At 36.3% G+C, this 17,093-nt stretch overlaps 1 long non-coding RNA gene across 1 annotated transcript in view; it reads left to right on the top strand.

Moving 5' to 3' along the window:
• Positions 1-17,093, top strand: part of LOC309621187 — a 69,280-nt gene that overhangs the window by 7,388 nt on the left and 44,799 nt on the right. The window contains exon 2 of the long non-coding RNA XR_014239800.1: positions 10,492-17,093. This exon is cut by the window's right edge and continues 21,551 nt beyond it. This is a non-coding gene — a long non-coding RNA (uncharacterized lncRNA). The remainder of the gene's footprint in view (positions 1-10,491) is intronic.

The raw sequence follows: 17,093 nt of genomic DNA, 5'->3' as shown, positions 1-17,093 counted from the left end.
GGTGCTGGGAAAATTGGACAGCTACATGTAAAAGAATGAAATTAGAACACTCCCTAACACCATACACAAAAATAAACTCAAAATGGATTAAAGACCTAAATGTAAGACCAGACACTATCAAACTCTTAGAGGAAAACATAGGCAGAACACTCTATGACATAAATCACAGCAAGATCCTTTTTGACCCATCTCCTAGAGTAATGGAAATAAAAACAAAAATAAACAAATGGGACCTAATGAAACTTAAAAGCTTTTGCACAGCAAAGGAAACCATAAACAAGATGAAAAGACAACCCTCAGGATGGGAGAAAATATTTGCAAATGAAGCAACTGACAAAGGATTAATCTCCAAAATTTACAAGCAGCTCATGCAGCTCAATATCAAAAAAACAAACAACCCAATCCAAAACTGGGCAGAAGACCTAAATAGACATTTCTCCAAAGAAGAGATACAGATTACCAACAAACACATGAAAGAATGCTCAACATCATTAATCATTAGAGAAATGCAAATCAAAACTACAATGCGATATCATCTCACACTGGTCAGAATGGCCATCATCAAAAAATCTACAAACAATAAGTGCTGGAGAGGGTGTGGAGAAAAGGGAACCCTCTTGCACTGTTGGTGGGAATGTAAATTGATACAGCCACTATGGAGAACAGTATGGAGGTTTCTTAAAAAACTAAAAATAGAACTACCATACGACCCAGCAATCCCACTCCTGGGCATATACCCTGAGAAAACCATAATTCAAAAAGCGTCATGTACCACAATGTTCATTGCAGCTCTATTTACAATAGCCAGGACATGGAAGCAACCTAAGTGTCCATCAACAGATGAATGGATAAAGAAGATGTAGCACATATATACAATGGAATATTACTCAGCCATAAAAGGAAACGAAACTGAGCTATTTGTAGTGAGGTGGATGGACCTAGAGTCTGTAATACAGAGTGAAGTAAGTCAGAAAGAGAAAAACAAATACCGTATGCTAACACATATATATGGAATCTAAAAAAAAAAAAAAAAAAGTGGTTCTGAAGAACCTAGGGGCAAGACAGGAATAAAGACACAGACTTACTAGAGAATGGACTTGAGGACATGGGGAGGGGGGAAGGGTAAGCTGGGACAAAGTGAGAGAGTGGTAGTGTATATATGAACATATATACACTACCAAATGTAAAATAGATAGCTAGTGGGAAGCAGCCACATAGCACAGGGAGATCAGCTCGGTGCTTTGTGACCAGCTAGAAGGGTGGGATAGGGAGGGTGGGAGGGAGTCAGACGTAAGAGGGAAGAGATATGGGGATATATGTATATGTATAACTGATTCACTTTGTTATAAAGCAGAAACTAACACACCATTGTAAAGGAATCATACTCCAATAAAAATTTTTTTAAAAAAAAGAATCTTAAGGTTGGAGATGGGGAAAAGACTTATTTAGCTTAATAAGATTCAGGAGCTCTACTAGCAGAAGGTTAACTTTGCTGTGAAAAAGTTTTTATTTCTGCAATTTTGTTATTACTCCAACTTTTAATGTTTTAATTTTGAAATATTTTCGACCAATTTAAAAGTGGTAATAGTAGTATAAATAACTCTTATCTATCCCTCATCTTCACCCAGGTTCACTAACTATTAATTGTTTGCCATTCATGGTTTCTCTCTCCCTCTCTCTGTCTCGGTCTCTCTTTGTGTCTCTTTATGTCTGTATGTAGATAATGATTTGCCATTTATAGCCATCATTCCTCATTTCCCCTAAACATTTCACATTTCACTGTGTGGTCTTTATGAACAAAAATATCATCTTATGCAATCACAGTATAATTATCAAAATCAGGATACTTAACACTGATACTGTTGTATCATCTATCTGCATTCATATTCAAATTACTGCAATTGTTTCAATAATGTCCATTATAACAACTCTTTTTTCCTGTCCAGGATCTAATCCAGGATCAGATTTTGTATTCAGTTGTCATATTTCTCTGGCTCCTTTAATTTGCACAGTTCCTAAGGCTTACTTTATCTTTCATGATATTGACATTTTGAAGAGTAAAGATCAGGTATTTTGTAGAATGTCCTTCAATTTTGGATTGTCTAAAATTTCCTCCTGATTAGATTTAGGTTATGTATTTTTGGCAGGAATACTACATATGATTTGTTGTGTTTTTACTAGTGCGTTATATTAAGAGGCACATGATGTTGGTTTAATTATTGGTGATGTTGATTTTGATCACTTAGACATGGTGATCCCTGCCAGGTGTCTCCATAGTATCGTTGCTATTTTCTCATTTGCACTTACTAAGTAATATGGGAGAGACTTTTGAAGATATTCGCATGTCCTGTTCCCTTTCGAACTTTCATTCATTAATTTTAGCAACCATTGATATTTTATTTGAATACTGAATACTTAAAATTGCCAAAAAATATTAACTTTTACTCCATCATTCTTCCTATATTTATTAGTTGATAGTCTACCATATGGAGGCACTGTACCTTTCTCTAGGGCTTTCTCTCTCTCTCTCTGCTATCATTATGGACCCATAACTACTTATTTTATTTAAAGGGTTATAATATATTAGTATTGTTGTTTTTGCCATCTTTATTATTATTAATACCAAATTGTGTGTATTATACACACACACACCTCCAATACACACACACAATGGAATATCATTCAGCCTTAAAAAATGATTGAAATATTGCCATTTGCAGCAACATGGATGGATGTAGAATTTATCATACTGAATGAAGTAAGTCAGCCAGAGAAAGACAAATATTATATGATATCACTTATATATGGAATCTAAAAATAATGCAAGTGAACTTATTTACAAAACAGAAATAGACTCACAAACATAGAAAACAAACTTATGGTTACCAAAGGGGAAAGGAGGGTAGGATAAATTAGGAGTACGGGATTAACAGATACACACCACTATATATAAAACAGATAAACAACAAGGATTTACTGTACAGCACAGGGAACTATATTCAATATTTTGTAATAGTCTATATGGAAAATAATATATATACATAATTGAATCCCTGCTGTATACCTGAAACTAACATAATATTATAAATCAACTATAGTTCAATAAAAAAGAACATCGACCACTTTTTATAATACCTTTTACAAAAAAAAGTAGCTTCCACTTCCTTTTGACTTATTCTCAACATTCTTTGAGAATTTTCTTACTTTCTGCCACAAAAGGTATTCTAGGTGTGTTTTTCTTTGACTCAGCCTTAGAATAAGATATTTCTTGAAGCCCTCTGTAAAAAGTTTTGATTATATTTCAGTTATGCAGACTATCTTTTCTAAAACTTCTCTTCTTCCTTCCACCACTGTCTCGTTCTTGTTAATTCCTCATTCCCCGTCTTTGTAGTCAAGATAACTGTTTGGTCTACCCTTATGCATGGGTTGAGTGTCATTCTTTTACTCAGCACTACTCTATGATTGGGAGAGTGGGTGTTGGTCCTGGGAGAAGAGAAAGCAAAAGTCATTCTTGTGTATAATTTCATTAGCATTTTATTTGCTTGTCATGTCAAGTGTTATTGGTGTGTTTTTTTTTTCCTTCACATTTAAGGTTATTGCATGACTGATAAAATTGCATTCACCTCAGCAATTACATAGAGAGTGGAGAGTGTAGAGAAAAGAACATGGAACTAGAATTCAGGAAATCTAATTTATGACATAGACTCTATCTAGATATTTGGTGAGTTAGTATGGTTCTATGATTCTGTTTTCTCAACTTTCAAATGGGAATGATTTCCTTTTCCCAGTTATCTGAGAGTACTATAAAAAAGGAATTAAAAAATTTAAGCTGTGAAATATTATCTCTTTGCCTTGAATTTCTTTTTGCGCCTTAAGAAATGAAATTATTTTATAATAGAAAATAAACTAAAATATTATTATCTCAATATATTGTAACACAATGACAGGTTAATTGCTAATATATTTATAGATGTTGAAACAAACTCAAAGCAAGATTGAGGAATTGTTCTTTTCTTCATAAATATATTTTTAATTAAATGGACAAATTATTGTTATCAGGTTTTTGTTTGCTTCAACAAGCATATTGTAAGGTAATCTGCCATAATGCTAACGTTTCATTGCTTTAGATATGAGGAAGGTTTAGTGATTGTTTAGATTCTACCTTTCACGTAGTAGGGGTGTATAACTGTTGAATTTATTGAATGAATGAAGAAGAAATCGTATCATGATGAAGCTGTCACAATTTTTTCTCATGCAAATAAGAGCCTATTTATAACATTAAGTCCAAATAATTCGAGACTAATGCTTGAGAGGCTGGATATACAAAGGGAATATGGCCAGACCATATATAAAAATAGGTCTCTGATCCACAACGTGTAGAGCAATCAGTCCAGGAAGCAAAACTACAACCACAGCAATTGGTCCCAAATGGTCAGGACTTGGTCAACAACCATCTGTTTCCCTAATTTTTGTCCCCACTTACAACTTAGAACCAAGCAGAGAATGACAGATATATTCCCCTGTTTTATCCCCAAAGATGCCCTACTTCTAGTTAGCCCACCTCCAGTTTCCCCATATCAACAGCCTCAATCAGGGCATACCTGAAGACTTCCATTTTTTCCCACTATAAAGTTTTCCCACTCCCCTGCTTATCTTGGAATCTCTGCCAAATTCAAATGATGGTGCCTGACTCCCTTGATAGAGCAAGCTCTGAATTAGTAATGTTTGCTTGTTCTCATCTGGGTGGTCTTTGTCCATATCCATGTGACTGTCTTCTTTTTTTTGACAGATCTCTTGGTGACTTCCCACATGACCTGCATTAAAAATGTCTACAAGAAATTTGAGTTCATAATTATAGTGTCAAGTTCTTTGTATCTAGCCTTTTACTGTATTCACTAATGAAAGATTTGCCAAGAATTTGCCCTGTTTAAAAATATAATTAAGAGTAAATATGGAGATAATCAGTATTTCTGGTAAATACGGAGATAATCAGTAATTGGCACTGTGCTTTCCTATGAAAACAAATTATTTCTCTTTAAATGGTTGTACAGGGGTGAGGGTCAGAATATGCACATATACTCAAACATAAAGCCACCTTTTCTCTTTTCTGCGACCTTGAAAACTAGCCATGTCCTAAAATCATATACAGTTGATTCTTGAACAACACAGGGGTTAATCTGGGTAAAACTTATAGTAGGCTAACTGGCCATCTGTATTTAGGGTTCCCTTCACATCTGCAGATTCAACTAACCACTGACCCTGTAATACTGTAGTATTTACTATTGAAAAATATCCGCATAGACGTGGACCCACACAGTTCAAACCCATGTTGTTCAAGGGTCAAATGTAATGCATTTTTTAAAAAATTAATTTTATTTTTATTTATTTTTGTCTGTGTTGGGTCTTTGTTGCTGCACGCAGGCTTTCTCTAGTTGCCGCGAGCAGGGGCTACTCTTCGTTGCAGTGCACGGGCTTCTCATTGCGGTGGTTTCTCTTGTTGCAGAGCATGGGCTCTAGAGCACAGGCTGAGTAGTTGTGGTGCACGGGCTTAGTTGCTCCATGGCATGTGGAATCTTCCCGGACCAAGGTTTGAACCCATGTTCCCTGTATTGGCAGGCGGATTCTTAACCACTGCGCCACCAGGGAAGCCCTGTAATGCATTTTAAACTCACCTAAGTTGTTGTATTCTGAAAGATGGATGACCAATTTAAGTGATAAGTCTTCTGATAAACAGTCATCTCTGGACTCAGATATTGGCACATATAGGTAGTTTTCTTTTATGAATACTTAGATTCTCTAAGCACAGGTGTTCATAGCAATCATGGACAAATACTACTCTTTGGCCACTGGGATCTAGCTGCTAGAAAACAAAAGACAAACCAACCCATAGTTCACAATTTCTAGCAAATCACTAAGCATTCTCACATAATCTTTCTGGAAAGAGTTGTCAGCAGTTAAGAAGGTCCCAGCAAATCCATTCTTCTTGTTCACTATTCCATGATAACCTATTACCATGCCCTATCTCTACTTCATCTATTCAAATACTACCATCTTTCAAGATAAAACTAGATTCCCATTTACTTAATGAAATATTACAAAATCCCATTTGAGCTCAGTGTTAGTTTTCTCTTTTCAAAATCTATAGCCCTTATAACCTATGCCAAATAGCCTTCCTATAATCCATTATTGGGCCAAATACTTCTTCAAGGCAAGGGCAATGTCTTGGTTTGTCTTTGGATCTCCCATGGAATATTTTACCACTGTCTCCCCGCACGTGTGTTGAGTTGAATGGAAATTTGTTGGGTTTAACTCTGGCTTATCCTTCTCTATGCTTCACAGTGCCTAGGGTGATTATTAATGCAGGCCAAGTACTCACTAAAAAGGTCTTTTGGCTAATTATTAGTTAATACCCCTTTCTTAGTCATAGCCTAGGGACTAAGAAAATTTGATAGGTAAAAATTATCACATAGTGACATTCGTAATATGTATGTTGCTATTTATGTGTGTATTTTGACTCTGAGTGTCAGTTCCTAGTATTTACTCCTCCTGTTTCTTGGTGGGAGAAGGAATAAAGAAAGGAGAAGGAATAAAGTCAAATGAACTGAGAACCTATCTGCTGACTCTAAGGATGTCATCTTATAGGTTGTTCCCTCTGTTTTGCTCCATTAAACACCATCTTTCCCATCTGTTCCCTAGAGACATAATCAGTGACTTCTAGATTGTTAGGGATAGTCATATTTTCATGGAAGATTACTGGTAAAGGTCATGTACATGTATATTAATTTCTTTCCTTGTTCTCCACTTTTCTAGGGGGAAGTAATTGTTTATTTGCAATTTTCATCATTATCATTTGTCTTAATATGAGAGATTTAAAAACAATTTTATGTTTTGGGGGAAGATTGGTCATAAGAAGCTAAGGAATCCACATTTACCGAATGTCTAATACATGCCAGTCATTGTGTTTTCTTATCTCACAGAACCCTTGTGATGGTCTTGTGAGGTGGGATTTAATATCTACTTTTTAAAGTTGAGAAATTTGATACTCAGAGAGGTTAAACTATACGAAATAGGGTGCTTTCTTTCATTTATTGTGCTTGGTTAGATTGCACACATCTTTTAATTAAGAGATAATCAATTGCTATGAGTATGTTTATATGTAAATAAATGTGTGTACATGAAGACTTAGAAATACATGTATTATACAGAATTTCCCTTTTATGAGTTTAATGTTCAAATCAAACAAACAGATATTTCTTACTAAATCTCCCAGGCCTAATGAAGAAAAAAATCAAGAAAATTATTTCCCTGCTTTTCCTTAAGGGCACTAGTAATCCCTTCTCCAGTGATAACTAATTCAACTTTGAACAGCACTGCACAGATCATTATCACACACAAACACACACGCTAACACACTACAAAATCAGGCATTTAAATAACATGACAGGTTATAACTTCACTAACATATTAGACACAATTCCTCACCAACTCTCCTTAACAAGACACTAAAAGGATTTTAGTGTTAAGTGGGCCACTACCAACAAACTCAAAAGATATACTGCTTACACATGCCAGAAGAGGCAAGAAACATATTTTATTGGAAACCTGGCTTACTTATACAGGGTGATGTCTTTCAAATGTAAAGAAATCCCAAACCATAAGTGAGTAAAGGAGAAAAAAATGAAAAGTCTTTGTATTCTAATTCTTAAATTATTTCCGTATTAGGTGTTGCTATTTCATTATTCTTTATTGCATACATTATTTCTCTCTTTCATCTGGTCTCCTTATAATGTCAGGTAAAGGCAAGGTCTATTTATTAATTTTTTTGCTTTCCATGCAGGGATGTATAGGAGCTGTGGAGCAAAACATAAATGAAAGAGAATCTATGGCCCCTTCCCTTTATGAGTTGATAACCATTACATGGCAATAAAGCTTGCTATATAGAGGCTGTGTAAAGTGAAAAATTGAGTAAAAATTCATCGCTATAGAAATCCAGAAGTGGGAAAGTATGAAGTAGAAGACAAGGGAGGGATTTAATAGAAGGCCACAGAAGTGAAATATAATGTAGTGCCTATGATCATGGAGTCTTGAAGAGCCCAACTCACTTGACTCATGAGTCTGTTGTATATTAGTTGTGCCACTGTGATCAAGTTCCTGAAGTTAGGTAATGCTCCCTCTCTTCAGGTACAATGAGGATTCTAATAGTATTACCTCCTAAGGTTGTTAAAAAGATGAAATAAGACAGTGCATTAGAAATGCTTTATTTATGGCATGTAGCAAAGTTTCAGTAGGGGTAATCTATTATTGTTATTGTATATGTTAAGTGAATAGAACTTGAAATAGACTTTGAAGTTGACATTAGATTTACACTAGATTGCATTAGATTTGGTGGAAAGAAAAGGGCAGGCAGTCATGGTTTCAATACAGTTTAAGTCTGGTGTTGGTAGGGAATGCTAAATGTGAAAGACAGTTAAAAATAATAACTTATCTTGATATGGCCCTTTACAGTTTGCAAAATAATTTTTATTGACATCATGGCATTGTAGTCTTCCAAAAATTGTGTGAAGGAAGAACTATTGCCTCCAGTTTAGAAATTGGGAAACTGAATCACAGAGAAGCTAAGTCCTATGTCTAGGGCAACGGTGTGAATTCATACCCTGGTCTGGCACTCTTTCTTTCAACTGAACTGCAATTTGCTCAGTGAACAGTCTGGAGTTTAGTGTTTAGAGATAAGGGTAAGTACGTGATGGTTTGATTGCCAAGGATGAAGTATTTACATTTGCTTTATTTATTTATTTAAAATTTTTATTTTATATTGGAGTATATTTGATTAACAATGTTGTGTTAGTTTCAGGTGTACAGCAAAGTGATTTGGTTATACATATACATATATCTATTCTTTAAAAAGCAATTTAGGGTTAAACTAAGTTGAAAGATGACATTAGGAAGATGGATTAAAACTTTGGTTATGTATGCAGTGATGAAAACTATGAGAAACTGTGAGAATACTGTCCTACTCCATATTCTTCATTCTGCAGGATCTCTAGAGGAGGAGCTCAGAAATGTTTTGTTGAGTAAAAGGACATTTGATATCAGTGAAATGGATAGTGGGCTATTAAAATAATCTGATATGAAATGGATAGGAGGGTACCATTGGGAACAAAGATAGATGGAATCCAAATGAAAAGTTAGATGACGAGCAGGAAAAGAAAGAGACAAGGAGAATTCAGGGGTTATTAGATGATAAATATCAATTGAACATGTCCTAGAGAGTTATGTTCCCAATTTCCAAGTAATGAGCAGAGTATTTTTTGCTTTGAAGGGACTAGATCACTGAGTTAGGAAATGTATGTTCCAGAATGTGTTTTTCCTTGGCTCTGCTTCTTTAGTGAGGGGAAGTGAGTGGAAGAGGTAAATCTCAAGCTGGGTATCTTCAGGTAAAGTGTGGGAATCCTCCCTCCCACATCACTGTCAACTCACTTGGTGTTCAGGAACCCATTTGTCCCCACCTTCCCTCACCCTCCGTTTATGGGCATGGCCTAAATGGGGTATGGCCGATAGGCAATGAGCCTGGAGTCAGGAACACAGAGGAAGAGTCACAGGAAGGGAAGGATACCCCCACAGCTCCTACTTAGGTAGAGAGCAAGTGAGCCTGAATGTAACTGGCTTAATTGGTGGTCACTTACTCAGCTCCCATGTGACTCTCAGATGCTGGTACAAATGGTACCTATTTGGCAGGAGGCCTGGTGCTCAGCAGACTCTGTCTCTGGCCTTGGTCTCTCAGATCCAGACTCCTCTGTAGAGCCCATGCAACCCTCCTTAAATCCTTTCCCTTGCCTTCCTCTCCTTCATTCCAACCTGCTCCTGCAAGGACACCTTGAAAAATGTCTCTAATCGGGGAGGAAATTCTGGCTCTCATTCATCATGATTTTTATTATTTTAGGTCATTTATAACAGTCTGAATTAAATGTATTCTCTAGCAGTTCTCATTAAAAAATTTCTGAAAGGAGAACGCCTTCAAATGGGAAAAATGTCAGACTTATGATTATATAGGGGATATTATCATGTTTCCCACAAATGTTGGGGAAATATATAATCATAGGGGCTACAGAACTTTATTATGAGAAATATAATTAAAATTATCTAGTGCAATAGTTGTCCTTTCTCTGTATGTGGAAAGGGGTTGCTGATTTGAAAATAAAATAGACATCAAGCATTGCCCCATGCTTGCTTTATATAACACTGAGGTTTTAAATAATATATCACTTTATTTAAAATCTATTTACATGGTAATTGCCACTGTATAATGTATGAAAGATCACTTCACTGAGTTTAAATCTGGTTTACAATGTGGGCTTGACATATATTTTATTATTTAAAAAAATCCTCTTAAATTACCCTTTGTGTACTTCTAAAATATAAGTAGCTATTTTTAGAAAAATAATCATGAACTCTAGCTGTTGCTAACCTGTTTTGTGATCCTTTGCTTTCTAGATTCGGTTGCCTCTTTGAAATGCCATTCTGCTTCTTTAAAAAGTTAGGCAGCGCTTCCCTGGTGGCTCAGTGGTTAAGAATCTGCCTGCCAATGAAGGGGACATGGGTTTGAACCCTGGTCCGGGAAGATCCCACGTGCCGCAAAGCAACTAAGCCCGTGTGCCACAACTACTGAGCCTATGCTCTAGAGCCCATGAGCCACAACTGCTGAGCCCACATGCCACAACTACTGAAGCCCGCACGACTAGAGCCCGTGCTCTGCAACAGGAGAAGCCACCACAATAAGAAGCCTGCATACCGCAAGGAAGAGTAGCCCCCGCTCGCCGCAACTAAAGAAAGCCCGTGTGCAGCAACGAAGGCCCAAAGCAGCCAAAATCAATGAATAAATAAATAAATTTTAAAAAAAGGTAGGCAGCAACAGATTTAAATACCACCTAAGAGACTGTTATTTTTTAAAATCCTATTTCTAATTTCTTACATGATAAAGCAAACTTATAAAAGTCCTGTTTTGTACATGTTATTATATATACAAAAAAGCAATTGCTCCAAAGATTTTTTTTAACATCGTTAATTAGTTCTTCATTACTAGGCCCTGGCACCCTGAGAATGGGGGTCCATTGATGGTTGCTCGGGGTTCAGTGCATTTATCTGTCTCCCCATATTGCTCTCTATTTTTCCCCCTCTCCTCTAGCCTTGCTCCTTTAGAACTACCAACCCCCTTTAGTATGAGGTTCTTTTCTATTTATCTGTTGCTGTCACTGTTGCTAGCTGTCAACCATCCTGTGATCTGCACAGAGACCTAGCACATAGTAAGGACTAAATTAATAGCTGTTCAATAATTTCATCACTATGATTGGCAGTCAGGAAGAGAGGATTTTGCCCTGATTGTGTTAACAGGAAAATTGGGAAATTTATCTGTTATGGGGAGGACCTAGTGGTTAACTCAGCTAAACCAATAATGATGTCACTCTTTTGTATTGGGGTTTCCAGATTGCCTTATTTTACCCTGAAAGATGCAGTCCATGGATCTCTTTTAATTTCAGTCTGCACTCACATCTTAGGTGATCTCATCTGGACTCCTGACTTTAAATATGCAGATGATTCCCAAATTTACAGCTCTTCCTAGAGCACTCTCTAAACTTTACTCTCGTGTCCAGTAGTCCTTCCCGCATCTGCACTTGGCTATCTAAAAGGCATCAAGGTGAAATTCATGACACAATAGAAAAGATATGACTATAAAGGCTATAATCTTAATTGAAAATTTAACATATGTAGACAATAAAAGGGTTAATTCCATTGCAATCAAATGATCATTTTCTGGTGCAGATAGAGTGATGGAAGTTTAGTGAATTTATCGTTAGATACTATGTGTCTGAAAACGGCAGAGAAATGAACTTAAACTTGTTTAAAAATAAGAATTTTTATTGGCCCATGTAACTGGAAGTATAGAAGTTGGGTCAATTTACTACAGAAAGCCGCAGAGCTCTAGATCTGTTTGTGTGTGTGTGCATGTTTGCGTGCATGCGTTTGTGTGTGTGTGTGTGTGTGTGTGTGTGTGTTTTAGCTTTGCCTTATAGTATATGTGAGCTTTGTGCTTGCTTAGCTTCCCTCATGATGGTAGGATGTCTGCCAGCAGCCCCTGGGGTAATATAGTTTCATGTTCATACCCACCAGATGAGAGAGAGAGACAGACAAACAGAGAGAGACAGAGATAGACAGAGAGTGGCTTTCCGTGGCTCTCTCTTAAGAGTGAGTAGGTTTTTTTCCAGGAATGCCCTAGCAAGGTTTTTCTCATGTCAGTGACCCATACTAGCTTAAGTCAGCCCACATCTGAATTTGTTCAGTCATCAGCCCTCTCCTATGTAGCCGATGTCCCCCTGGGTAAGCTAATTCCAGCCCTATTTCCTGAGGTGGGTTTATATTTGTCTGAGCCAATTGGGCAACATCCATTCCTTTGCCAGTAAGTAGGTTCTGAAATCCAGGCTTAAGACAATTAGCATGTAACATCATCCTAGAAACCAGGGACACAGTTCATCATTACAAAAGAAAGGACATATGTTCCATGCTGTGCAGGAAGTAAAAAATGCCTGGAAGTGAATGCCTGGAAGAGAATGAGAAGGCCCATTACCTGGTTCGCTGTCAGAAGCCATTCTGTAATCCAGAGACAAGCTAGCCAGTGAGCAAAGCTGATCCCGTCAGGAGTGCATTGCTAGTATACTTGCTGGGAAATTATGTCAGAGCCATTCACTGATCCAGATTTTCTGGGGCCTAAACATTAAGCAATTTATGTGGGGGAGAGGTGATCTCATCAAGAAAATTAATACAAAAACTGTATACAGAAGTAGCCGAAGGGCTTTAAAAGGGGCCCATGCAAGTGACAGCCTCTAAAGTTTAAGCTTGATTAACTTCTCAGTGAATCCACCTCTCAGGGTAACATTGTTGAAGGTCTTACTTTCCACCTCTCGAACTCTGGACTTCAGGTAGTGGAGTAAATAAATTCCATATTGTTGCTAACAGATGAAATCACCCCAACTGATGCAAAGATATGCATGAGAATAGAGTGTTCAGAAGTGACTCTTACACACATTGTTTCCTAGTGTTACAGAAAAGTGGTATATTATACCTATTATTCTTAATTTTCTAAGAAATACATAAATATAAATTTCAGTACCTTGGTTCCAGCATTTTTGGTCAATGGTTGTTCAGCAGTTAGTTGTGATTTTGGTGTTTCCGTAAGAAGTGGTGAACTCACATCCTTCTACTCCGCCATCTTGCCTCCTCTCAAATTTCAGTATCTTGGAAGTAATTGCCTTTTAGCAGTAATACTTACAGTATTTAAAAAATAGTTTAATTGAGTACCAATTAACTAATTTATCAATTTACTTCTTGGACAAGTAAAAGCTGGTCTACTTGAAGTCTTAGAATTCCTATCATATCTCCTTTTGTCGTCCTAGGGAAATTCTGTGCTACCCTAAATATTCTTTGAGCACAAATTGCAAATGACCAACCTTGCCGGTGCTTGCATTGTACAGATAAGGAGCCCGAAGTCTTGAGATGTGAGTAGATATGTCTCATAACTCTTCACCAACAGATGTATGAGGAAACCAAACTTTATGACTCTCCAATTATCCTTTCACTATTCAGCATTGCCTCTTTGATGTAGTTATCTTCCTATCAATTTTTTTTCACACAAAGAAACCAGGTGATTTCTTCCACACAGAACCATTTGGAAGTGAGTGATCTAGAGCTATCTGGGAGGTTCTGTCATCCTTGGTATGTTGCATCCAAGTACACTCTGGTCATTGCCATCTTCCTGACAATGGGAATAGGGAAAATAAGTCCAGAAGCAGCTTCACTTTTATTTACTTTTTCCATTGTTTATTCTTTTAATGGCTAACAATTCCATGCAATAATTCCTTACAGCATCTTTTTGTCTGTGCTTTTTATTGTGGTAAGAATATTTAACATGAGATCTACCCTCTTAAATTTTTAAGTGTTCAATACAGTATTGTTAATTGTAGGCACTACGTTGTATAACAGATCTCTAGAACTTAATCATCTTGTATAACTGACACTTCATACCTGTTGAAGAACAACTCCCCATTTGCCCCTCCCCTCAGCCCCTGGCAAGCACCATTCTACTCTCTGCTTCTATGAGTTTGACTTTTAAAGATATCCCATGTGAGTGGAATCATGCAGTATTTGTCCTTCTGTGACAGGCTTATTTCACTTAACACAGTGTCCTCCTGGTTCATATGTTTTCCCATATGGCAGGATTTCCTTCTTTTTTTAAGGCTGAATAATGTTATATATCTCTCTGTACATCACATTTTCTTCATTTATCCATTGATGAACACTTAGCTTGTTTCCATTTATTGGTTATTGTGAATAATGCTGCAATGAACATGGGAGTGCAGATTTCTCTTTGAGATCCTGATTTCAATTCTTTTGGATATATACCCAGAAATAGGATCTCTGGATCATATGGTATTTCTATTTTGAAATTCTTTTAATTCACGAAAGCCATTCGTTGAGTTTACTAATGTAATTAATCTAACACAAATGGTGTTAAAAATGATTCTCTTTTGTGTTTCGTTTGAATCAGAATCCAAATAAAGTGCACACATTGTGATTAGTTAGTCTTTCTAGGTTCTCCCCACTTCTCTTTTTTTTTTCCCTTGTATTTTATTTTTTAAAAGAGAATTTGGAATTGCTTTTTTTTCTTTCAGTTTTATTGAGATATAATTGACATACAGCACTGTATAAGTCTAAGGTATATAGCATAATGACTTACATACATTGTAAAATGATTGTCTTTTCAAAATATTTTAAATGAACCTCCATACTGTTTTCCATAGAGGCTATACCATTTTACATTCCCACAATAATGTACAAAGTTTCCAATTTCTCCACATCCTTGCCAACGCTTATTTTTTGCTTTTGTTTTTGTTAAAAGCTTTACTAACAGGTGTGAAGTGATATCTCATTGTGTTTTTTTTTTTTTTAATTTATTTGGCTGCGTTGCGTCTTAGTTGCGTTGTGGCACGCAGGATCTTCATTGCCTCGTGGGTGATCTTCCTTGCGGCATGCAGGATCTGTTTTAGTTGCAGCATGTGGGATCTTTAGTTGCGGCATGCAAACTCTTAGTTGCAGCATGTGGGGTCTAGTTTCCTGACCAGGGATTGAACCGGGGCCCCCTGCATTGGGAATGTGGAGTCTTAGCCACTGGACAACCAGGGAAATCCCTCATTGTGGTTTTGATTTGTATTTCTTTTCCTAAATGAATGGTTATTTCCATTACTTAAAAAATCTTTTTTTTCCCATTTATAAAAAGCACAACTTAAAGAAAAGTCTTGAGTTTACATGTACTAGAATAGTATTCATTACTCTTTGTAAAATAATAATAACAAAAACAAAATTATGAAATTCATTAGAACTAAATATATAATAGTTTTCCCTAGGGTAGAAGGATGATAATGTGGGCTCTCTTTGTATCTATAATCTAGCTTCAACATAGGTGATATTAAATCTGAACAACAGCAAATAACACTTTTTAAAGGTTATGTCAATCATATCCATGAACTAAAATGAAATATACAACTGAGAACTTTCAGAGTTAGCTTGTTCATTATGTTTCATCTTTATTTTTATGATGTGGAGTTGGAGCTTTTATTTCTGAATTAATTCCTAAATTTGCTTCCTGGGTTGATATCCGGCACTCAGTGGATAAAGAAGAGGCGTGATGGGATGGTCTGTAAGAATGCTGAAAATATAGCTTTTTATAGATGAGTAATTTGAGGCAAAGAGAAGCAAAATGACTTACTTGCCTGTGATAAAACAATGACTCAGGTTCCTAGCAGGAATAGAACATGAGCTCTGTACTTAAGGCTGCTCAATTTTACTCCAAGAAATTATTCTTTTCCCTGTGGTTTCTTTAGTAATGTGCAATATACATTGACACTTGAGTGAGAGAATTTATTTTTTGATTTTGTTCCTCTTCTGTATGTATTTCACTGCCTAATTATCATGTAAAGATTGTTCTTCAAGATTCTACCCACCTTCATTTCTGTCTTAAGAGCTGCTAATTTCCTAAGTTTGCTTTGACATGTGAGAAGTTTTCGCTGCATTTTTGCTTCTGTAATCACTTTTCTTTGTCAATCTTATGATCCTATATATAAACCAACATAAATATGGTCCATAACTGCAGACTGAAAGCTTTACATCCCTTCCCCATTTTGTCATTCATTGCTGTTTTTAAAAATAATTTAGTAGGGGGACTTCCCTGGTGGTCTAGTGGCTAAGACTCTGTGCTCCCAATGCAGGGGGCCCGGGTTCGATCCCTGGTCAGGGAACTAGATCCTGCATGCCGCAACTAAAGATCCCACATGCCACAACTAAGACCCGGCACAGCCTAAATAAATAAATAAATATTAAAAAAATAATTTGGTAAAGTTCTATTTACATTTGTGGGGTTATCGATCTTGTTTTCTGATTCCTTTTCCTTTCAGTTACACAATGACAATTATAGGTTAAGGGACACAAAATGGTGTTTAACAGTTCCATCCTTGTCATTTTCAAAGTATTTTAAAACTTTCATTTTGGGGGCATGAATATACATTTTCATGATTCCCTGGAAACTATAGGGTTACATTAAGAGAAATGCAAAGCAGGGAACACAATCTCTAAAATTATCATTATCAGAATAACTGTTTCTAAAAACCTGTTTTAAAAAAATTCTCCAAAATTAGACTTTTTATTTTGTGGGTGAAAGGGAAAATACATACTTTGCATCAAAAACCTACAAAATCCCAAGTTTAGGAAATGACAGTGCTGTCGCTTAATAATGCCTATTTCACAATGTTCATGTGATGGTCAAATGATGTAAAATTTAAAAGGATCCAGTATAGAGCATGCAACACATGGTAGCTACCCAGTAAATAATGGTTGTTTTCCCCCTTCCCTTTTTCTGCCCTTGTTCAGGAAGGTTGTAGAGAAATTTACTTTTTCTGGTTATAAAAGCAATTTATGTTCATAAACTTTGGAATACAGAAAAGCTTAAGAAAATATTAAAATTCATACACTCATCCCAACTGGAGACAAAA

Source organism: Balaenoptera borealis (assembly GCF_965194805.1).
Source record: "Balaenoptera borealis genome assembly, chromosome: X".
Lineage (NCBI taxonomy): Eukaryota > Metazoa > Chordata > Mammalia > Artiodactyla > Balaenopteridae > Balaenoptera > Balaenoptera borealis.
This window is presented reverse-complemented; position numbering and strand designations above follow the sequence as displayed.